This window comes from Aulostomus chinensis, chromosome 20 (assembly GCF_037954235.1).
Source record: "Aulostomus chinensis isolate RoL2024-O1b breed Wild chromosome 20, RoL_Achi_v1.0, whole genome shotgun sequence".
Classification (NCBI taxonomy): Eukaryota; Metazoa; Chordata; class Actinopteri; order Syngnathiformes; family Aulostomidae; genus Aulostomus; species Aulostomus chinensis.
Window position 1 is genome coordinate 7468429 of NC_141339.1, and position 23756 is coordinate 7492184.

General features: G+C 43.7%; 1 long non-coding RNA gene across 1 annotated transcript; it reads right to left on the bottom strand.

Moving 5' to 3' along the window:
* Positions 1 to 483: 483 nt before the first annotated feature.
* Positions 484 to 21567, bottom strand: LOC147242701 (uncharacterized). Its single transcript, XR_015110697.1, has 5 exons — positions 21263 to 21567; positions 5849 to 5923; positions 4097 to 5701; positions 3833 to 3991; positions 484 to 662 (listed from the first exon to the last, which is right to left on the bottom strand). It is a non-coding gene; the product is annotated as an uncharacterized LOC147242701 (long non-coding RNA).
* Between the last annotated feature and the right edge of the window lie 2189 nt (positions 21568 to 23756).

Below are 23756 nucleotides of genomic sequence, written 5' to 3' on the forward strand. Positions count from 1 at the left end.
TGGAGGACATTGTACTAAATCTGAAATCCTCCACCTGCTGCCTTGATATTCTGCCAACAGGCTTCTTTAAAAGAGTTTCTAGTTGCTTGGCCCCAGATCTTCTGCAGACTGTCAACATGTCACTTCTCTCAGGTGTCTTTCCACACGCCCTGAAAACTGCTGTCATAAAGCCGCTCTTAAAAAAGAGCAATCTAGACAACTCAGGAATGAACAATTATAGACCTATATCAAACCTCCCGTTTTTAAGCAAAATCATTGAAAAAGCAGCTTAACTTCTTAGCTCTTGTAGGATTTTTTTCAACAAGTCATCATAAATCAGTCAGAAGGACCCACCGAGTATATATTGCGCTGTTCAAAATCTGGAGAGGACACCTTCTAGTTAGTTCAAAAGAATTTATTCAGATTAACAGAAAAGAATACAGAGCTCTGGAGATCGTCTTCCCCTATCCTGGAGTCAGCATACGCAGATGCGTCGTCCCTGGCGTTTGGGCAAGAAGTCCAACGATCTAACTATCTCTCCAGTTTTATGTGTTACAAGGAGGTGCTTATGTGATCGCTTCTGCGTGCAAGTGTGTATTTTTGATCTTGATGTTATTTTGCAGAATGTTCTGTCTGACCGCGTGCCAGCACCATCTGTTCCCATTGTATACTTCTTGTTACATCTGTGAAGATCAAAACCTCTATTTTACCAGATTCATGACCTTGCTCTTTTATTCTTCTGATTCCCACCACTTCATGCTACTGTAAAAATTCTGTGGACTCTGTTCTGACTTAATTAGCTTGAGGAAGTGATGCTAGTCATGAGCTACACTCCTGCTATTCCCTGTTGTGACCTTTTCACCTGTGTCCACTCTTATACAATCTGGTCTGTGCTTCACTGCCTTGTGTTTCCTGCACTCTATTTTAAGTAAATATATGTATAAATTTAACTACAGTTTAAGCAAATATATATGTATGGGCTCATCTACAGTTTAAAGCAAATATATGAATAAATTTATCTACACTCTAAACAACTGTTTTGATGTTTTCCAGTCAGGGTTTTGACCGCACCACAGCACAGAGACTGCTCTTGTCAAAGTCTTTAACGACATCTACTTAAACTCAGACAATGGCAAAATTTCAGTCCTAGTATTGCTGGATCTCAGTGCTGCTTTTGACACGGTTGACCACAGCATTCTACTAGATCGACTGAAAAACTGGGTGGGACTTCTGGAACAGTACTCAACTGGTTTGAATCCTACTTAAAGGACTGAGACTACTTTGTGTCTCTAGGTAATTACACATCAGAGCGGACAAAAATGACATGTGGTGTTCCCCAAGGCTCCTGGGGCCACTCCTATTCAACATCTACATGCTCCCTCTGACTCAAATTATAGAAAACAACAAGATATCTTACCATAATTATGTAGACGACACACAGATTTACATAACCATATCACCAGGAGACTATAATCCAATACAAACACAAAGTAAGTGCATTGAACAAATCAATGATTGGATGTGCCAGAATTTCTTCAACTGAACAAAGATAAAACTGAAGTAATTTTTTTTGGAGTTGAAGAAGAGCGATTAAAAGTCTGTGCTCAGCTTCAATCGGTTATGTTAAAAAGCACAAACCAAACCAGAAATCTTGGTGTAGTCATGGACGCAGACCTGAATCTTAACAGCCACATAAAGACAATTGCAAAGTCAGCCTACTATCACCTGAAGAACATATTAAGGGTTAAAGGACTGATGTCCCAACAGGATTTGGAAAAGCTTGTCCATGCATTTATCTTCAGTAGACTTGACTACTGTAATATTGTCTTCACAGGTCTCCCTAAAAAATCCATCAAACAGCTCCAACTGACTCAGAATGCTGCTGCTTGAGTCCTCACTAAGACCAGGAAAGTAGATCATATCACTCCAGTTCTCAGGTCTTTACACTGGCTTCCTGTCTTCCAAAGAACTGATTTTAAAATACTACTAATGGTTTATAAAGCACTGAATGGTTTAGGACCAAAACACATTTCTGATCTGCTGGTATGTTATGAACCATCCAGACCTCTCAGGTCATCAGGAACAGGTCTGCTTTCTGTCTCCAGAGTCAGAACCAAACGCAGAGAAGCAGCATTTAGTTTCTATGCTACAGAATCCTATTGTTTGTGAGCCAGAAACGGAAATGGACACGCCCCTTTTTAGCGCTGGGTGCACAAGTGCAAAAGTTTTCACGTGTACACGCAAAAGCACCGTCTTATTCCTACTGACTAGATTAATCGGATACTCTAAATTGACCGTAGGTGTGGATGTGAGAGCAAGTGGTTGTCTAACTATATGTGTTGGCCCTGGGATGGACTGGTGACCTGTCCAGGGTGTACCCAGCCTCTTCTTTCACACTGTTTAACATGTTGGGCCGTATAACTTGACCATGTGGAGAGGGATCCACAGATAAAATGTAGACAATAAAACCAGAGAATTTCTTTCTCTCTTTCTCAATCTTTGAACCTGATCACATTAGTATCATCCACTCAAGCTCTGTTGTGCACAAATGGTAACATTCTATCCTGGACATTTATTAATGGCAGTGTTTCCAGAGCCTGCCTGAATCAGCTGTGCAAAAGAGTTAAGTCAGTGAAAGTACTTGTGGTACACTGTCTGCTAGTTGATTTCAAACTCTACTGGCACAGGAGCACCAAATAAGCACCAAACTGCAAATGTGACTTAGAAAACAAAGGAGCGACCAGGATTCTCCTGTTTTCCCTGCAACCCAACAATGCTCTGGACAGCAGACTCTTCTCTTCTTGGTTCATCAGTGCATCAATACAACTCCGTTAACACCAGTGGGAATTTACACAGCATTAAGGAGATGACATTATGTTTGAGAACAGTTAAGACAGGCTCTTTCCCTTTTGTGATTGTTCTTTACATGAAATGTAATTTAAGCTGTAGAGTATTGTCGTGATCACTGATTGTGAGGAATTTGGTGTTAGATTTGCTCCATACAGACACAAGGTCTTTGCATGCAAACTAATCACCCTCTTTCCTCACTTGGCACACGACACACACACACACACACACACACACACACACACACACACACACACACACACACACACCTAATGTAGTTTGTTTTCCAGTGTAACTATTTTGTGAATGTGAGATTCACACATCCTACTCCATCCATGCCCCTAGTTTTCTCAGACCATTTGTGTGAATGCACAAATCCTGATGTGCTGGCACACACACACACACACACACACACACACACACACACACACACACAGGTAAATGTGGTTTAGAGTGACAACCATTCTGAGGTGGTTTAGTTGGACACCCCTTTCCTGAGATCCTAGAGCTATGGGAGTTGGACAGTCACTTCAGTTCCCTGATACACCCTTGACAAGCTTTTATATTTGGAAACACATTTTTTCTGAAATTTTCATTGTTTGTGAGGAAATTTGATTGTCTTGACAAATAGATGGTTATGAGTAGAAAAAATATTATGGGCACTTTAAAGGGCAATGATTGTTGACTGTTAAAGTGCTTGGTATTTGCATTAATACCCATCAACCTGTCAACGCAAATGTTTGGGGACATTTTTTTAATTGGTGATAGAACAAATGTATACATATATTTTCCACAACAATGTTCTTGAAATAAAAAAAAATTGTGCATTCTAAATCATATTACAAATGAAAAGTACATGGAAGTACAGTATTTGCACCCAAGCTGGTATTGCCATTACAAAAACAATTGCCTGTGGTATTATTACTTTTAACTCCTTTAACCTCTTAAACTCTTATACCTGGTGAGATTTGAAAAAATGATTTTTAAAATGAAATTTGCACCTTACCATAGTATAAAGTGTTGTGGTCCTGGCCTAGGGGCCAGGACCACTGTACCACTGTACACTGTACTGGACCACTAACTGTGGTGACCTCTGCCTTGGTCCACCTTTTCTTTGGAACACTTCTGGATCCAGGTTCTTGATCAATGTCTTTTGTTGAACAATCTAAAATCACAGAAAAATAATAGTTTATCGTTTGTAATGGAAAGACAAATGTGTGCAAGAATGGACCTGGTTTTAGTGCAAGAAAAGAGAAAAAGTTTACATTACCTTCAGCAGGAGGTGCCATCTCTTATACTGTGGATGACACAGATTGATCTGTTTCTGCTAAACACACATATTTAACATATTATTGTTGTTGCATTGTTTTGGTATACATATCTATTAATACTTTTTAATTTGATCATGGTAGCCCATGGAGCAGCAGGTGAGATTAGAAGTGTGTACTGAAAGCAGAAGGCACATCAGCAAAATAACTTAGAAAATGTATCATCAGAGTTCAAATGCTAAAGTAGGGAAAAATAAAGCCTGAAGTCATCACACACATCAATCAAACTGAATGTTCAGTGCAGCAATATTCAACTAATATAGGTGTACCACAACACTTGGGTACTGTCACAGTCCCTTTCTCCCATCCCCCTCCTGTCACTCAGCTGCAGTGTCTTTCCACTCTCCCTCCCTCTGCTCCACTCTACCTGCCAGCCACTCCCACCTCATCAGCCCAACTCTGCTCACCTGCCTACACAGCTGCAGCTCATCCTAATCAGCCCTGCATATAAGCCTCTCCTGCACTCTCACTCCTTGCCAGATTGTTCCTCCGCAGTATGCGAGACCTTCCAGCATTCTTCTGTTTGATCACCCGGTGCCGACCCAGCCTGTTTCCGACCTGCTCCCCTCGTCTGCTTCCTGGTAAACTCACCTGCCTTCTGTCCTTGACCTCGTGCTCTGCCTCAGTGTTTCTGGTGTCTGACTGCTCTGCTGGTAATTACTCATCTGCCTGGCCCTGGCTATCCTCCTGCCTGCTAAGGGAACTAAACTGTTTGGAGCCGGGGGCTCTGGAGTTTCCCCTCGGTCCCACGGCCGGCTTCGGCTTCATCCCTTCCCCTCGTGTGAGCCCCAGAGACTGTGTGAGGGCTTACAGCCCGAAGAACGAACTTTATTCTGAGGTTACTCGTACTGCTCCGTACCTTGTTTGCTGTGGAGAAAATAAAGGTCATTACCAACTGTTCCTGTTCTCCTGTGTACTGCATTTGGGTCTAAACCACACCCGTTTCAGATACACTTAAACGATCAGTATACATTTATAGAGATTTGTGTAACAATGAGAAGAGAAACCCCAAATGTCCATTCTGAGGTGCTTCTTCTGTGATGGTTGAGGCCACCTCCCCAGGTTCACCTGCTCCACACTCTGCTGCCTCGACACTCTCCTTGGCCTCACCATCACTTAGTGATATTTCATCTGTGAAATATTATGCCGGATGCCTCTTATTTTAGAAATCATGAAAGAAACATTAAAAAAAAAATTTTTTTTTTCAAACCTTCAATCTCATCCAGTGACTTCCCTTGCAAACACATAAGCTAACCTTTCTCCATTCACATCAACGGTTTTGAAATTTTGGCCAGTTGTGTCATGGGAACAGGTAATCTATAGAAATCCTGGTGGACACAGATGTTGTGATTCAGAAAATCTGCAACCTGATCAAGTTCACTGTTCTAAATTAAGGACTTGTGAGAGTGTGACTTGATTTAAGTTGAATCAGGTGTTGCTTTTGCTCGGTTGGAATGAAACACTGCAGCCACACTGTAGCTGAGTACAGAACTTGTGTGGGTCAGGTCACTTGCATCCTTCTGGATTTGGCTGGTCTCAGTCATCATCTGATGTAAATAAATCAGGGGAGAAAGGCACAATAAATCAGCCATTGAGGAACCTTAATTCAAGAGAATATTTAAAACTTTAATATTACAACCAGTGCATTAGTAAAAGCCATCAGACAAAATAAATTTATTTGTGTGAATACATGCCTCTTCGTAATCCTCAGTGATGGTTAAGTCATCTGTGGCCTCACATGCTCTTGAGGGAATAACCCAATCAGGATCCTGAAACAAATATAAATAAAAGGAAAGAAATATTAACAGACATTTACATCACTGATGAAACAACTAACAACTAGCCTGGAGTCAGGCCTGGGGTCGGGGCCCATTGGCGAGGACCTGGTGGTCGGGCCTTAGCCCATGGGGTCCAGCCAGGCGCTGCCCAAAATGGTCACATGGACTCCCCCTGTGGACCCACCACCTGCAAGAGGAACTGGAAGGGTCCGGTGCATTGTGGTTTGGGCAGCAGACTAAGGTGGGGGCCTTGGCTGTCTGATCCCCAGAAATGGAAGCTGGCTTTTGGGACATGGAATGTCAACTCTCTGGCAGGGAGGGAGTCAAAACTGGTGGAAGAGGTTGAGCGTGCCTTCAGGTTGCTCATGCACCGAACAGCAGTTCAGAAAACCCTTCCTTTGTAGAGTCCCTGAGAAGGGTGCTGGATGGTACCCCGGCTGGGAACTCCATTATCCTACTGGGGGACTTCAACACTCATGTGGGCAATGACAGCATGACCTGGAGGGGTGTGATTGGGAGGAACGGCAGGCACGACCTGTACCTGAGTGGTGTACAGTTATTGGACTTCTGTGCAAGTCACAGTTTGTCCATAAGTAACACCATGTTCGATCATAAGGATGTCCATCAGTGCATATGGCACCAGGACACCCTAGGTTGTAGGCCTATGATAGATTTTATAGTCGTATCATCTGACCTGTGGCCATATGTTCTGGACACTCAGGTGAAGAGAGGAGCTGAGCTGTCAACTGATTACCATCTGGTGGTGAGTTGGATCAGATGGCAGGAGAAGACGCCGCGCAGACCTGGCAGGCCCAAACGAGTAGTAAGGATTTGCTGGGAATACCTGGCAGAAGAACCTGTCAGGATGATCTTCAACTCCAACTCCAACCTCCAGCAGAGCTTTGACCGCATCCTGGGGGCAATGGGGGACACTAAGTCCGAATGGACCATGTTCCGCTCTGCTGTTGTTGAGGCGGGTGTTGTGAGCTGCGGCCGTAAGGCTGCTGGGGCCAGTTATGGCGGTAATCCCCGATCCAGCTGGTGGACACCAGAAGTGAGGGGAGCTGTCAGGCAGAAGAAGGAGGCCTACAAGGCTAGTCTGTGAGTCTCCAGAGGCAGCCAACCGGTACCAGAAGGCCAAGTTGTGTGTGGCCATGGCGGTTACCAAGGCAAAAACTCTGGCATGGGAGGAGTTTGGTGAGGCCATGGAGAATGACTTACAGTCGGCTCTGAAAAGGTTCTGGCAAACAGTCTGTCGCCTCAGGAGGGGAAGGTGGCAACTTGCCCACACTGTGTACATTGGAGGTGGGAGGTGTCTGACATTAATTGGGGAGATAATTGGACAGTGGAAGGAATACTTTGAGGAATTCCTCAATCCCACCAACAAGTGTTCCATGGAGGAAACAGTTAAGGGTGGGGGGTCATCCAATCTGTGGCAGATAAGACAGATCTGAGGCAGTTAAGCTACTCTGCAGTGACAGAGCTCCGGGGGTGGATGAGAGCTGCCCTGGGTATCTCAAGGATCTGGATGTTGTGGGGCTGTCTTGTTTGACACATCTCTACAACATTGCGTGGACATCAGGGGTGGTGCCTTTGGCATGGCAGACTGGGGTGGTTGTCCCCATCTTTAAGAAAGGGGACCAGAGGGTTTGTTCCAGCTATCAGGGGATCACACTCCTCAGCCTCCTTAGAAAGGTCTACACCAGGGTACTGGAGAGGAGGGTCAGGGCAATAGTCGAACCTCAGATTGAGGAGAAGCAATATGGTTTTCATCCCAGCCATAGAACCGTGAATCAGCTCTTCACCCTCGCTCGGGGGCATGGGAGTTTGCCAGTCCACATGTGCTTTGTGGATTTGGAGAAGGTTTATGGCTGTGTTCCCAAGAGCACCCTTTGAGCATAGGGTGGATGGCCCCTTAGAAAGGGCTGTTCAGTCTTTCTTCCAAAGGGGTGAGATTCTGGTTCGCGTTGCCGGCAGTAAGTCAGACCTGTTCCTAGTGACGGTTGGACTCTGCCAAGGCTGCCCTTTGTCACCGGTTCTCTTCATAACTTTTATGGACAGAATTTCTAGGTGCAGCCGGGGGGCAGAGGGGGTCAAGTTTGGTTTCGGGAGGATGTCATCTCTGCTTTTTGTGGATAACGTGGTCTTCTTAGCTCCATCAAGCCACGACCTCCAGCTCTTGCTGGGACAGTTGGCAGCCGAATGTGAAGTGGCTGGGATGAGAATCAGCACTTCCAAGTCTGAGGCCATGGTCCTCAGCCAGAAAAGGGTGGCCTGCCCACTCCAGGTCAGGGCAGAGGTCCTGCCTCAGGTGGAGGAGTTTAAGTATCTTGGGGTCTTATTCAAAAGTGAGGGGAGGATGGAGCTGGAGATTGACAGGTGGATTGGGGCGACATCCGCAGTGATGCAGGTGCTGAACCAATCCGTTGTGGTAAAGAGGGAGTTTAGCCAATAGGCAAGGCCCTCGATTAACCACTCAATCTACTTTCCAATCCTCACCTATGGTCAGGAGCTTTGGGTAAAGACCAAAAGAACAAGATCACAAATACAAGCAGCTGAAATGAGTTTCCTCCACAGGGTGGCTGAGCTCGCCCTTGGAGATAGGGTGAGAAGCTCAGTCATTCGGGAGGGACTCAAAATAGAGCTGCTGCTCCTCCATGTTGAGAGGAGTCAGTTGAGATGGTTCGGGCATCTGGTGAGGATGCCTCCTGGATTGCTCCCTGGAGGTTTTCAAGGCATGTCTGACTGGGAGGAGGCCTCGGGGCCAACCCAGGAGACACTGGAGGGATTATATCTCTCGGCCTCAGGATTCTCCCAGAAGAGCTGGTGGAAGTGGCTGGGGAGAGGACAGTCTGGGCTTCCTTGAGGAGGCTGCTGCCCCTGTGACCTGGACCAACCAGATAAAGCAGTAGACGACGACCACTATCAAAATGTCTTAATGGGTGTAAATGTTTATTGTGCATAACTGTTGATCAAATTAATTTAAATTTAGTGGGATTTATCAACATCCAACAACACTATGTTCAGTGCAATATTGTCCAGAAACTCACAGACATGTCACAAACTTTCTCTGGCAAGTTCTGATCCAGACAGCAATCTGTCTTGCAGCAGCCTGACACAGTGCTCCCCCATCACACATCAGCGCTTCTGTTCTGCTGCAGTTTATGCATTAATTATACTATACGAATGTCAAGCAGTGTTGTTAATCAGTGAGATGACGCCTCCAACCTGCAACCTACATTTTTATTTATCTTTTCAAGATAAATATCTGGCTGCATGTCCTTAGATGACCATCAGATCTGTTTATGCCAGGTCTACTCTTATGCACCTACAAGTCAGTCTGAGGTATAAATGTACATTTACCATCTCAGACCTGACATTAGATTTGATCAAAGCCTTGCTTATGTCCATATCGATAAATACTGAGATGTGCGAGGGAATAATCATATGCCCGCCAACACCCATTTCATTGGATGTTTATTTGATAATTGATGGCCATTATCATGAAAGTAATACTTCAGTCACATTTTCCTGGAACTTTATATTTCTTCAGAGAAGTGATTCTTAAATTGTGGTACATGTGCCACTGGTGTTGCATGAGCTCGCTCAAGTGGTACATGGAGAATTATCATTTGAAAATAAAACAACCCGAAAAACATATAAAAACAAAAAAAAATACTATCCATACAGTGAATACTTAGGAATAAAAATATTTTAACTTTACAATATTTTTTGTTTTGTAATTACTTTGTGTCAGACCATTACTTGTTACTGTTACATTCATTAACGTCACACACAGCCAAAGCACGATACAACTGTTGCTGGTAATGGTAGTAACAAATCATGCAGGTAAGGAGATATGCCTCATATTTCTAATCGGAATTCAGTTGGACTGAGGATGAGCTGAGGATCCAGTGTGTATATGTGGTGAAGTTTTCAGGAGTGAATCCATGAAACCAGTGAGGGCTGAAAGACAAATTTGTTGGATTTCCGTCTGAGAACAGCAATGCACTGATGCAGTCCAGGTCCATAATTCAAACATTTGCTACAAGAATAGCTGAAGAGTAAATAATCTGGCAGGAGAGAATCATAGATCGTGATAGTAGTGATAAAGGAGAAGATGATCCTGATGGTTTTCAGCATGAAATAACCCTATAAGTGATGATCATGAAGCTATAACACCCCAGGGGAGCCAAACTCTCTAACTCTATTTTTGCCCTTGTTGATGAACACAAACTTCTTTGTTGTTCAGCTCCACAGAATAAGCAGAACCAGTGCTTTCTTTTGTTTTACATTAAGATATATTGCGATGTGCATCTCAGTTGCACAGCAACTCTATGTATGTTTCAACAGTGCTCAGTGCTGTGTTACCCTGCCTATACCAGACCATGTTGGTGTGCGTAGTGATGCCTCATAAAGGAAGGGTTTATTAGGGCCTGAGCCTGAAGGTACTTCAGGCGAAGACCCTATTATGTTTGCTCGGCAGAGCAACACGTTAGCAGCACTAAAAACACTACAAACACACACTAAACAGTGTCCCAGCCCCCCTGCCCCCAACACCCATAAGGCAGCTCAGCCAGACGGCCCGGAGCCGGTTTTAACATACACACCCATTCAAAACCTGGTATTACACTGTTCTTGCTGTCAATGAGCGTGCGCAATATGCGCATTATGCGCATAACGCACATAACGCACATAACAGCTAAATGCTGGTTGATAGACATCAGTAGCAGCTTCATGGCTACTTTAGCATTAGCTTGAGGAGGCATGTATACAGCACTCCCAACACAGCAAAAAGGTTCTGCATGGCAACATCATATATTTAATGTCTGGAGAGCAGTGAGTGTCTTTCATAGTCACATTAGTGCACCATCTATTGTCAATGTAAACACAAAGTCCCCCTCCTTTGTTCTTGCTGTAGTTTGTTGCCTGGTCGACTCTGAAGACAGCATGACCTGCTAGCTCAATAGCTGCGTCAGGGATGTTTGATCCAACCAGGACTTTGTGACAATTAATGCACAGTATTCCAGGCTGTGAGAAGTGATCTGCAGTTGTAATTTGTCCATTTTGTTGTTAAGCGACCAGGAGTTGTTAAGGAAGAGACTGGGAATGACCGATTTGTAGGGGTTAGCCTTTAGCTTAGCAGCTATCCCCCTCCTTTGCCCCGCTTCTGCTTTCTGTGTCTCTGCCACCCACGCCACTTCAGCAGGGGGATGGTGAATCCGGCTTCATTTGGTGATTGCCGGATCTCCAGGGGAGTAGTATTCCAGAGATTTAAGTTTTTGTGTGGGCAGAAAGCATTTACTACAATAGCCAGCAGTTCTGCTCTGCTGTGCTCTACACATGCAACAAGCAAACATGTGAGAAGGAGTAAAAAATGTACAAAGCTGCCAAAAGTTGAGGAGCACTGGGCCGCTGCAACTGTGCACGCCACCATTTTGACGTAAGTCATGTTGGCTTTACCAAACTCACATTTAGCCAGGTTGAGGGTCAAGGATGCCTTGGCAAGCCTCTGAAACACTGCGGTCAAACTGGCAAAATAGCCAACCCAGTTATCAGAGTACATCACATCGTAAAAGTATACGTTACAATGGGGCACTTCTCCCAACACCAGGTTCATCATGCGCTGGAAAGTGACAGGCACATTCCTCATTCTAAATGCCACAACGGTATATTGCAGGAACTAGTCTGGGGAACAAGGGCAGAGGTGTCAGACACTCTGGATGTTAAAGGCACCTGCCAGTACCCTTTCAAAAAGGTCAGGGGCCTCATGTATCAATACTTGCGTGGATCTCATACTAAAAAACTGCAGTTGCAAGAATCGTGAAAGTTGTGTACGCACAAAAAATTACGAATGTATCAATACGTGCGAGCGCCAGAATCCACGCACATTTCCTTGATACATCCCAATCAGCGTGGAATTGAGCGCAGATGTCGGAGCAACCGGGCCCACCCCATTACGCCCACCTATAAATACGCAAATTCATTCAAATAGGGTCTCCGCTGTCCGCGCTCACAAAACAGTGTCAAAGAAAAAGAGGTTCACGATGTGCGAGCTGGAGGTGCTGGTTGGGGAGGTGGAGGAGAGACAGTAGATTCTGTTTAGTAGCCTGTCCAGTAGCCTGTCCAATGGTGTCAGTATAAACAATAAACGTTGTGAGTGGGATAAGAAGTGAGTGGGATAAGAAGTGCGAGAGGGTGACCACGGTGGGTTCGGCGCAACGCACCCGTGCGAGATGAAAAAAACAGTGGTCGGACCTGTTATTGGCGAAAGTTCCCTTCTAATCACCAGTATTGTTTATCATGTTCATACATCTTAACCACTTCTAATGACGGAAAGAACGAGTCACTACGCGTGTTTGAGGTTTTATGACGACGGTAGAGTGTTCGCTCTGTCCTTTGCTGAACGATAAAAGTGATACAAAGCACACAGTTTTCCTCACTAAACCTAAGTGAGAATAACTACATCATAACCTTGCACTACTGCTAGTGCTCTAAAAGATTTCCTATCTCTATTTCTAATGCATGTCTGCAATTCTAACTTCCTAAACAATGCAAACTAAACCCATGACTAAATTCAACACTGCGCATCACTAAATGCAATAACTACAATAATCACTTGGCTTAAATCTAAATTTAAATAACAATATGGAAAATGGCGCTAACAGGACCTCAAGGTGGAGGTCAAGCGACATACAGCCGCCCTCCAGAGGAGGCCAGACAGGTGGTGGTCAGGAAGGGGTGCACCTGACAGAATTTGAGCAGCAGGTGGCGGCAGTCACGGGTAGCACCTCTGTGGGGGGATTGTCGCTGCCCCCCACGCTGACTCCGAAGCCTGGAGAGTAAGTGGCAACTCCATTTCCTATGCAACATTTCCACATGGTTTGCCACAGATGTAAAAGGCAACAAATACACAAAATCAGCCATTTAAATAAACCAATAAGGATCTTGGAGATGTAGGGGAGGCTGGATATAGGCCTATAGTTGGCTAACACATCTGGGTCAAGAGAAGGTTTTTTTAAGTAAAGGGTTAATGACAGCCACCTTAAAGACCTGTGGCACATAACCTGTGACTAAGGAAAGATTAATTTGATTTGATATGGACGTGTTGACCAGAGGGGAAGGCATCCTTAAGTAGGCTTGTCGGGATGGGATCCAGCAGACAAGTGGCTGACTTGGAGGAAGTGACTGCAGCAGTTAATTCTGACAGGTTGATGGGGGTGAAGCTGTCCAAGTATGCACCAAGTCTGGGAGGTGCTTCTATGGGGACTGTAGTCTGTCCTCCATTACTGGCAATCTTTGTTCTAATATTCACAGTCTTTTCAGTAAAGAAAGATAGGAAGTCGTTACTGCTGAGAGTTGGGGGGATGCATGGCTCAACAGCACTATGGTTCTTGGTGAGCCTGCCCACGGTGTTGAAGAGGAACCTGGGGTTGTTCTTATTCTTTTCTATTAGGGACGAGTAGTAAGCGCTTCTAGCATTACGGAGTCTTTTTTATATATTAATAAACTATCCTTCCAGGCTTGGCAGACTTCCTCATGCTGGCTGGAATGTGTCTTCCTTTCCAGTTGTCTGGTCTTCTGTTTTAAGGCACACAGCTCTGGGCTGTACCATGGAACTATTCTTTTTTGGCTGATAACCTTCTTTTTCAGGGGAGCTATGGCATCAAGTGTCCCAAGGAGTGCTGCTGCAGTGCTGTCCACAAGATAGTCTACCTGCGAGGGGGTGAAATCAGCATAACTGCCCATTATGTTACTACAAGGTGTGGCAGCAAGTTCTGCTGGAATAAGCTCCTTAAATCTAGAAACAGCAGTGTCAGATAGACATCTATTGAAGCGGGATTTTTTCCCAGGTAGGATATAATTTTTTAAGGTAAATTCAAATGTAATTAAGGAGTGATCAGACAAGACGGGGTTCTGAGGAAGAACTGTGATGAGGTCAGCTTCTATTCCATAAGTGACTACTAAATCAAGGATGTGATTAAAAGTGTGAGTGGGTTTGTTTACCCTCTGACAGAAGCCAACTGAATCACGAAGCAACTTAAACGCAGTGGCCAGAGATTAGCCTCAATGTCGCCCGCTCTGGCCCCTGGGATGCACTTTATGCTCACTGGAGTCTCTACCTTCACGTTGCGGAGAACAGAGCTGCCAATGACTAATGTCGACTTCACAGTGTGGCTGCGAGCAACATAGCCGACATGCAGACTTTTACTCTCAGCGGGTGTGTCGCTGAGTGGGGAAAAGCGGTTGGCAACATGAAGGGGTTGGTGGGCAAACACAGACTTAGGTTTCCCTTGTGATGTCACCCCGCGAGACTGGCTAGTTTCCGGCTGCTCAGGAGCTGCGGGGGAGTTGCTCATGGTGGCTAGGCTAGGTGGCTCCGCACTCGCTAAGGTGGACTGAGAAGCTCCTGAAGCTAAGAGTTGTGCCAACTCAACCAGACCAAGAGATTAATTCAGAGATGTGACACCAGATGCCCGATGTGACAAAAAGTCCAGCTGAAGAAAGGCTTTCTTCTTTAGGGAGGCCTAACACCCCTTTTCAAAGCCTGAATTCAAGTGACCACATGTTCTCGGACAAAGGGTCGCAAAAGGTTATGACTCTGGCCACTGGCCCCCCTCTGAGAACTCTGGCCACTGACCACATCCAAGAACCTGTCAAAATGCTATTGGCTGAGAGCCAGTATCATCCCACAGGAAGTGACATCATCGGCCTCCACTTATAAAACTTCAGCGCGAAGAAGATTCTTTCTCTCTCGGTATTTTTCGCCTCTCGTGATCTTCTTTCGGTGGTTTTCTTCCCTTGGGTGGTTTGCAAGTCTTCAGAAGATCCCACCCTCCGGTTCTCCACCTCGGACCTCGAGTACAGTGCAGCGACGACAGAGACCCCACAAGGACAACTCTCTCCCTCCTGTCCACTCGTCCAGAGAAGCCACCGTCGAGCCACGCTACCCGCGTGAACTGGTCCCTAGTGAAGGAAAGCTCAACAGCTTCTTCATCCTTCCAACCAGTAACTCCAGCAGACCCTGCAGGCTGCCCCGCCGCCGCTCTGCTGCCTTCCGAGTCAAGCCGAACCACGCTCCGGAACACGGAAACTGAATCCCTTACCGCTCCACCGGGTCAAGTAAGGATTCCTTTAACTAGGCATTTTCTGGGCAGAGAAGTAGCTTAGTGTGCTGTATAATGTCTATGAATGTTCTGTTTATGTGACGGAAGTCTTGTAATTAGCAGAAATTACAGTTAGTTATTAATAACCGTGACCTCTCAAGAAGGCGTTACCGGTTATTGATACTGCACAAGTGTGTTAACACACATTTTTGGGTTCATGTTTGTTCTTCCCTTCCTTTCTCTCTCTCTCTCTCTCTCTCTCTCTCTCTCTCTAAGCGCTCCGCTTAGTTATTAACATTCCGTAAGTTCTACCTCCAAGGTGCTAACTAGCGGCTAGCTAGCCTCAGCTAACTAGCCTAGCTTTTAGCCCTGCTGCGACGCTAACTGGTTGCTAGGCAACCATACTCTCCCCTCCCCTTCTTCACTCACTCACTCACACACACACACACATACACACACACACACACACATTATCATTTGTGTCTTTCGTTTAGATAACAGTTGTACCAACGTGTTGCTGATTGAATGATACACGGTGTTAATAAATATATTTTTATTATATGAGAGAAGTCGTCGTGTCTTTTGTGTACGAACTTGTGGTCACGTGTCTAAGCAATAGCCAGTGCTCGGATCTCATCCTTCAACATCAGAGCTGTCCCTAGGTAGTTAATGTTACAGAATATTGACTGTTTAGTAGATAAACTCTGTTCAAGACTGATAACTGTTACAAGTTTGGTCGTCTTATAGTTTCCCTGAACGCATCAGGGTGGTGCCCCATATTATTAATTAAATATGAATTAGTAATTTATGTATTAATCGATAATTATATTCATAATTATCAATTATTATTATTTTTGACCAATTCGCTCTTCAGTGCACAACATAAGGGACTAGTGCTAGCTTCCATGGTGCGGAGCTGGGTCGCTAACTCACTAAGCCTCTCCTCCAGGACTATAAACAAACTACACTTATTACACGTACCATTTACACTAAAGGAGGCAGAGGAGTAACTAAACATCTGGCACATGGAGCAGGAGAGGGAGGGAGAGCAGCCATAGCTAGTATGCTAAGGTGAACGAGTGGACCTGTGGCAAATATAACAAATCGAATTTCAGAGCAAAGTCCTGCTAAAGGCTTAAGTGACAGAAACCTATGTATTACACCAAAACGTAGAATACAGTGGGGTAGCATGCTGCTACTTTATTGCTGCTGCTGCTTCAGAACTGAAACAGACACACTGTTTGATGACTGGATGTTCTCGTGTCACTCGTGGCATTGCTCATATTGCAGTTTATTAGCCAGACTGTAAATCAGTTTAGGCCTATCAAAGTTGGGATCAGATTCACAGTCCCATTAACAAAGACATTTGTGTACAATATCATTTTTGGTGGTGGTGGGTAGGGGGATGTTAGGTTACAGTACCACCACCTGATTTTAATCCAGGAAAAAGTTTCCAGTCTGAGTATGAATGGCTTGTCATGAGTTTCAAAAGGATTTCCTGCAGACCCTTGCTCCTGAATGACCACTGCCATCAGAACCACTCAACCTCCTGGTATACCTTCAACATGTATATATGTACTGCAAATGTTAACCTTAATGTTGAGGTTAAAGCTTAACTGCTATTTCATTTAATTTAATTTGAGCCATCTTTAAAGTGAAACTGCATACATCACGTGAAGATGAATGATTTGGACCGCTCTGTGTAGGCTACTGAAATGACCATAGTTAATGAAAATAAACATTTTTGAGCTGCCTACAACTGCTAATAGGCTGATATGAAATGCAGTTTAAATGTAGCAATGGTCTCCAGGGAAAGTAAATGCTGTTGTATTGGCAAACAAATCTCAATATCTGTCACAATAAAACAAACAAACAAAAGGAACTGGAAGTGAAGGAGGCCAACACAAGGAACCGCTGGCAACAAAAGTGAGTACACCCCTAAGTGAAAATGTCCAAATTGGGCACAATTAGCCATTTTCCCTCCCCCCTGTTGTGTGACTCAGTGTTACAAGGTCTCAGGTGTGAATGGGGAGCAAGTGTGTTAAATTTGGTGTTATCGTTCTCACACTCCCTCATACTGGTCACTGGAAGTTCGACATGGCACCTCATGGCAAAGAACTCTCTGAGGATCTGAAAAAAATAATGATTGCTCTATATAAAGATGGCCCAGGCTATGAGAACATTGCCAACACTCTGAAACTGAGCTGCAGCACGGTAGCCAAGACCATACAGCGGTTTAACAGGACAGGTTCTGCTCAGAACAGGCCTCGCCATGGACAACCAAAGAAGTTGAGTGCACGTGCTCAGCATCATATCCAGAGGTTGTCTTTGTAAAATAGATGTATGAGTGCTGCCAGCATTGCTGCAGAGGTTGAAGGGGTGGGGGGTCAGCCTGTCAGTGCTCAGACCATACGCAGCACACTGCATCAAATTGGTCTGCATGGCTGTCGTCCCAGAAGGAAGCCTCTTCTAAAGCTGATGCACAAGAAAGTTCACAAAAGCAAGCAGACTAAGGACATTGATTACTGGAACCACACTAAAAAAAAAGGGAGACTTGCCATCTATTGGATTTATGTAAGCATCTTGCGTGTATCTAACACAATTGCCTCGTTTTAAATTTCAATGAGACTGTATAGTGTAGGAGCTATAGAAAGAGTTATTGAATGTGTTCTGATAATGTTGGGATGAAGCTATTCGATAAAGTAGCATCGTAATTATCTTGAAAAAGCACGTGATCTCGTCACGCGCACTTTGCATTGTTGCTACAAGACAGCAACTCCAGCATCGTGGTCAACATCCGTCTGCATCGAAGAGCTGCGTGACGCCATCACTTCGGAAGGTAAGTCTGGATATTTCATAAGTAGCCTATATCTGCATAATAATGTCGTAAAGGTTAAATATGCGTTGTGACTCGTGAGCGTATTTGCTTGTAAAGTTTTATCGCCGTGTTTCATTTGGGGAAAAGAGCTGTCTTTACTTGCTCCCTTAACTTCAATCATGTAACCTCTTATGTCATCTGGGGTTGCCAACAGTTTAACTTCAAATGACGGACACCGCAGTTCCAGTGTCAGGACGTCAAACAGTGGTGGGCGGGTGGTGTCGGCACAGCGCCATTATGCCATGTGTTCATCAGCATGTTTATTGAAATACATTTTCTGTGCCTTTTTCTCAGCTTCTTGCAGATCAGAGAAATCAAAGCCCCCTGGAGTAAGCTGATGAAGTTTTTTGTGGTAAGAACAGTACGTTGATCTTACAGTGACCATAGATGTGATTATTTAGTGTTTCTGGAGTGAACACTCCAAACGGGACAGGTCTGAAAGAGCCCTTAAAAATTTCATCCTCTGACTCCTGTTTACCTTCCACTTGTTGTTCACTGTTTAGTTCAAGAATGCATTTTTTAATCAAATGCAGTTTTCTCCTCACAAGACATGGATCCTTCTTTGTTTCCACTTTTACAGTGAATGGTGCAAGAGGTGTTCCAGTGACAGTGTATATGAATTAGATTGGTTCAGTGAGAGGTTAATATGCGTGCATTATGTTTTCTAGATGCTGGTGTCACATGCTGACCTGTTAAAACAGTCACAGCAGTATTAAATAACTTTTCAGTCCTACTGAAAATTTAAGTTCAAATATCTGTTTTTTTTTTCTTTCTTTTTTGTTATACTTCTTGAGGATGACAGCAATGCTGTAAGGGAGTCCCTCATCAAAGGAATCTGCATCTCACTAAATGAGAATCCTGATCTGCTGGTGCAGGAGAAAATGGTGAGTGCTGTGTGAGCACATTGTGACTTTGGGTTGGTGGGTCAGTCTGTGTCTGTCTGCTTGCCTGCCTGATGTGAACAGAATTATTCCAGTGGGCATTTCAATTTACAGAATGTAAACCCTTGTGAGATTTCTTGATAAGAGTGCAAATTTAATGTGTAGTTGTCAATTGTGTGTGATTTATGAAGTCACTCACTGCCTGGGGGAAAATCATCTGAGTGGCATCACCTGCTTCTGCACTGTCTTACAAACTTAACTAATATCGAGCTTTAAGGCTCCTCCTTATTTGATCTGGAATTTATGTTTTTCATTTTTCTTGGACTGAATCGCAACATTGCTTTCTCTGGCTGCAGTTCTTTGCTATGCTGCTCACATGGGTTTGAATGTACCGTAGCGTTAGAATTGCAACATTTAAAAGAGGGGAAAAAAAAACGCTTTAAGAAATGTTCTATTTTCTATGAGGACATAACTGAGGCTGCTGCACTTTGTGCCATCCAGAGGACAACGGTGGGAATCTACATCACCAGAGAGACACCAGCCGACAACTCTGATGTGGGCATCATCATCAAGGGCGTGGTGGTTCTCCAAGACCTTGATTGCAACCGCCATGCTTTTTGGACTTTTCTACTCTTTACACATGAAGTATCCATCACAGCTTCGCTACACTTTTGAGGTAATACAAAAGGTGGTCATGGAGTTGGATGTGACTCAACTCTCCAGAAAAACGCAAAGCTTCAAAACAAAACTGCTCCAGTAAGGAGAGCTGACAAGTGAGGCACTGCTGATTCAGGACCTGTGTGTTAGTTTGTGAGCGTGTGCACATGCACATCTTTGTTTTAACAGTTCTGAAAAGTTGCGTATTAAACTGACCTACAAAATTTAAACTGCAATTGCAGGTGTAGCACTGATGCCTTTTTGGTTTAACTTAGTTCAGGGTTTTGTTTTTTTTTTTAATACTGACACACAGTGCCGATGTAGTTGTTAGTTTGTGTGTGCATGTGTATGTTTGTGAGCGTCTGTTTTACCAGTTGTGAAAATTTGTTTGTGTTAAACACTGAGCTACATATTTAAAGGCACTTACAGGTGTAGCCCTGATGTCTATGAATCCTAAAACACGATGCCACAGTAGGTTTTTTTTTCCCTCAGTTACTATTTATAAATTAATCAAAATTTGTTTCATCAAGTCCTTTATTCAAGATGGGCTAAAGCACTGTTTTTGCATTTTAAGTCTGATCGTAATCCTTTCGAATCATTTGAAATTTGGGAGGGCTAGACATCAATTACACTTTCAGTATTTCATTAAATTGATAATCATAATTGTTTAATTTAATCTTGACAATGGTTTTAAAGAATGTGTTTGTATTCTCTTCTAAGATGGTTGCTTGTAATCTTTAATTGCAATAAGATTTTTGAAAGGTTACATGCAACCACCTTCTAATAGAACAATACAATCATCGACTGGAAAAAAGCCACTGCTCCGAAGCGATAGAACAAATGACGGTGAAATGTCGGCCGTACTATCTGCCATGAGAGTTCACCGCAGTGTTTGTCACCATTGTGTACATCCTGCCAGGTGCTAATGCTAATGAAGCACTGAAGGAGCTTCACGACACCATCAACAAGCGTCAAGCAAAACACCCGGAGGCGTTTTACGTCGTTGCGGGACACGTTAATGACATGAAACTGATGGACACTCTGCCCAATTTTTACCAGCACGTAACCTTCCCCACATGGGGAGAAAACACTCTGGACTATGTGTACAGCAACATTTGCGGTGCGTACAGATTTTCACGACACTGATATTTAAGTACCATCATATGAGGTGGAGCATATCCACCATCACTCCAAGCACAAGGCCTCTGTCATGGGTGTTCAAAACCCAACAGAACAAAATTAAATAGGGAAAAGAGTCCAAGCAATCCAGAGCGTCCAAAAAGTCAGTCCAGGGGGAATAGTTGGGTGTGTGTGTGTGTGTGTGAGAGGGAGTGAATGGAACTGGGGCTGGTTTCCTACCCCACCAGCAGTGGGTAATGCAGGTACTGAGTTTCGGTTTCTGGATCCAGTCCTTGGTTTCCTAGCTCGCCATCCGGGGTTTATCCCCTTTCTTGAAACCTGGCCTGTACACACAGGCTCAATTTAATACATTGATATGTGTAACTTAATTGAATTACAAAAACAGAAAGCCATAAATCCAACAATTGAATTCAAATAAAAAAATCAAATACCCAGGGTTACCAACATAATTCAAACAAACAGCACAATCTACTATTTATATTTTTTGAATCAATCATCCTCTTTAAATCAGAGGCTGAGTATTAATACAAAAATAATTTTCCCATAAATAGTCAGGGGTTTAGTATTAATACAAGATACAGATTCACAGATTTAAAACCGGCAGCAAGAGTGTAAAACCATCAGAGCAGCAAGATGTGATTTAACAGACAAACAATATGTTACTCACCAATTCAGCAGTTCAATGAGTTTGAACGCACTCAGCGCTCAGATCAAACAGGGGTGGATGCATCACAGCCCGTGGTGACTCTGCTGCACTCCTCAGCACACCAAACAACTCAGCTCATCGGCTTTCATTCACTGCAGCTGCTTTTCATAAAATTCTGCATCTGTGTGTTCTGTGCTCTGATTGGCTTAGTTCAGTGTATCTCTGCTCTGTGCCCTGATTGGCTCAGAAACAAGACACTGTCACTTGATGTTCATACAAATTAGAGCAAAATTAATAATCAATAGTGAAAATAATCAACAAGGAAAATAATCAATAATGAAAACAATAATGAAAATAACTGTTTGTGACCTGGGTTACAAGTAGGATGCATCACTAACTGTAAATACCTATTCTGTTCTGTAAATACCTATTCTGTTCTTTACTCTTTATTAAGCTATCTCTTGCTATCCCGGGACCTGAGTTCAATTTTCGTACCACCAACATGGAAATGTGAGTGGTATGACAATAAAGATCCTTGAATCCTTGAGCCACGTCTCCGTAATGGCAATGAGACAAGCATTTTTATATTCCGAGAGGAATCTCGTCCTCCTTTTTCCGAAGCGCCTATGCCTTGGCCAGGATGATGAAGGGTAGTGAAATCCTCCAGTGTCCCTGGCATTTGAGGCGCTGTCAGACTCCCCCACGTCTGCCTCTCTTCATCCCTCCAGCACTGAGATTTGGGGTCTGGCTCGCGTTCCCTAGAGAGGGATCCCCTAGGCGGATGGTCTCCACAGGGAAAGAACCCGCATGCCCACGTCTTTGAACTGTCGGAGATACTCCCGTCCATAATGGTGTGACTCAGAAAACACACTGTGGTCATTAAGGAGGTAAAACAAGAGTCCTAAGATGAGAAAAAAGACCATCAGCTTTCAGTAAGTCATTGTTGTTGTGGGGTGGAAATGTTGTGCAAAAGCGATAAAAGACAAAAAAGCCACCATTCTCACACTGCACAACTTAACAACTTAACAAGCATTGATCAGCACGCTTACAAGGAAAGACTCTCAACAGGTACAGCACTCACAAAGATGACAAATGATTGGTTAAGTGACATCAATCAACAGAATATGGTTGGAGCAGTACGACTGGACTTCAGTGCTACCTTTGACGTTATTGATCATAGCTTGCTTTTGGGGAAACTAAAGTGTTATGGCTTTACTCAGTCAGCCTTAGCATGGGTGGAGAGTTATCTAACTAATAGAATACAGAGGGTCTTCTTTAATGGCAGCTTGTCACTCACAAGATATCTATCAAATGGAATTCTGCAGGGCTCATCACTTGGGCCTCTGCTTTTTTCAATATTCACAAATGATCTTCCACTTGCTTGTACTGAAGCCAAGATGGTTATGTATGCAGATGATTCAATTCTTTACATGTCAGCATCTACGGTTGAAGAAATAACCTTGGTTCTCAACAAAGAGTTGCAAATTATATTTGATTGGATCACTGATAACAAACTTGTCCTTAACATTTCTAAGACCAAGAGCATTTTATTCGGGTCAAAACACTCTTTCAGCTCCAGTCCTCAGATGGATTTAATCCTTAATAATGTTGCTGTTGAGCAAGTACAAGAGACTAAACTCCTTGGTGTAACCTTAGACAGTAATTTGTCATAGTCAAAGCACATAGACTTACTGGTGCAAAAGATGGGGAGAAACATCTCCATCATCAAGAGATGCTCTTCTTTTCTAACACCGCCCTTGAGAAAGCTAGTTCTGCAGACTCTGGCACTGTCACAGTTAGATTACTGTGCGACGGTATGGTCAGGAACAACAAAAACTAACCTAGGGAAGCTACAATGGCCTCAGAACAGAGCAGTTCAGGTTGCACTTTGTTGTACAATAAGAGCTAACATTAATAACATGCATAACCAACTTGGCTGGCTGAAAGTAGATGAGAGGCAAATGGAAGACTGGACAGCGATATCCCTGGTACGGCATTTTGTTCAATTGAATTAAATTCAGGCCTCCCTTCTCTTTTGCTGACATCAGTACTTTCAACTGTATTCTTGGTCTTTGGTTTTGCCAAATGACTTTTGATAATTAATTTTTCTAATAACTTAAATATAGATTGTGGTACCAAGATAGGGAGGGACTGGAATAAGTACAACAGTCTTGGTAGGATATTCATTCTCACGGACTCTATTCTGCCAAATAGTGACAGCAGGAGCACATCCCATCTTTTCAAATCCTTTTTAATTTCTTTAATCAGTTTGCCATACTTAGAGGACAATAATTGTGTGGTTTTAGGTGTGAGAAAAGCACCAAGATACCTGAATCCTTGCTTGGATCTTGTAAAAGAGACCAGGGACCTCATGTATCAATACTTGTGTGGATCTCATACTAAAAAACTGCGGTCGCAAGAATCGAGAAAGTTGCGTACGCACAAAAAAATCTGGATTTATCAATATGTGCTGATGTCCCAATTAACGTGGAATTGAGAGCAGATGTCGGAGGAC